This window comes from Chiloscyllium punctatum, chromosome 18, assembly GCF_047496795.1.
Source record: "Chiloscyllium punctatum isolate Juve2018m chromosome 18, sChiPun1.3, whole genome shotgun sequence".
Classification (NCBI taxonomy): Eukaryota; Metazoa; Chordata; class Chondrichthyes; order Orectolobiformes; family Hemiscylliidae; genus Chiloscyllium; species Chiloscyllium punctatum.
In genome coordinates this window covers 76,739,658-76,740,985 of record NC_092756.1, presented here as the reverse complement: position 1 = coordinate 76,740,985, position 1,328 = coordinate 76,739,658, and the positions used below count along the sequence as shown (strand labels likewise).

Below are 1,328 nucleotides of genomic sequence, written 5' to 3'. Positions count from 1 at the left end.
CCAAACTAAATTAAAGAGCAGCTATCAGCTCCAGAGAACAGTGCAACTAAGATCAAAGAGCTACAAAGATTCAAGAAGAACCAGTTCCAACCAGACTGAGGGTTGTATATTGGAGAAGTGTCAGCCTGAGACAATCCACTTTATAGCTCCTGGCATGACAACAGTTAAGTGTATTGGTGTGACCCCATTGGATGTTGTGAACCCTGCTGATTATTGTACTGGCCAAAGCCACAGAAGATTCTGGAAGATCAGAGAAATGTAGGGTAGGAACACACACCTGGATGCCAGTCCCTTTGCGAAGCCTTGACTGGGCCTTGCAGTGGAGCTCTGACGATCTGCTCCAAACCTGTTCAGAGAAGCCCTAGAGTGGGGTGGGAGGAGGCCATTCAGACCATCACATCCACACTGACCCTCTGAAGAGCATCCCATCCAGGCCCAACCCCTATCCTCTCACCCTGCATTCCCCAAAGCCAATCCACCGAACCTGCACATCTTTGGGCTGTGGGAGGAAACCAAAGCACCCGGAGTACCCCATGGAGAGAATGTGCAAACTCGACACAAACAGACACCCAAGGGAGGAATCAAAGCCAGGTCCCTGACGCTGTGAGGCAGCAGTGCTACCCACTGAGCTGCCATGCCATCCTCAGGAGAATCTCAGCAGGTTTTCAGCCATTGTGACTGTGCGGTCTCTTTCTGACGGTTTACCCCACTATCCTGCATATCCTCAACATTCTGTATTTTTCTGACACAAGGTACCACCAACCCAATTCAGACCTAGGGACTTATCCAGATGACATGAAAAATTGACTTGACCTCAGACAAAGATCAGCCATGAAGACAAGGGTTAAAATGTCAGACACCCCAGATGGGACTTGAACCCACAATCCCTGGCTTAGAAGGCCAGTGCCTTATCCATTAGGCCACTGAGGCCACACGTGTGATGTTAAAATGGCAGCTTTTAAGTTTTGTTTTGCAAGAACACACTGTCTGTGGCTCAGCCAGCACAGAGTCAGTGCCCTGGACTGAGGGGATTCTAAATCTCCTGGTTAGATATGGTTTTCTCTTTACCCCCGCACTGCTGCCTAACTGTGGTAGTGCTTATGTTTTCCCCAGCACCCATGTTGTGTGTGTGCAGGTGTGAGACACAGTGAAAGACAACAGATGGACAAATCTTTCTTCAATTCCCATCACCAGGAAGAAAGGAAACAGCCGAGTGGCCAGTGACAAGCATCAAAGGGCAATGCTGTGTGACCAAACAGTGAGGGGGAGGGCACTCTCTGAACAGCTCAAGGATGTTGGTAGACACTGCGTGCTCCTTCTCCAGGGAC

General features: G+C 49.6%; 1 non-coding gene across 1 annotated transcript; it reads right to left on the bottom strand.

The window, feature by feature from the left end:
- Positions 1-857: 857 nt before the first annotated feature.
- Positions 858-930, bottom strand: trnar-ucu (transfer RNA arginine (anticodon UCU)). The gene has a single exon. It is a non-coding gene; the product is annotated as a tRNA-Arg (tRNA).
- Positions 931-1,328: the final 398 nt, after the last annotated feature.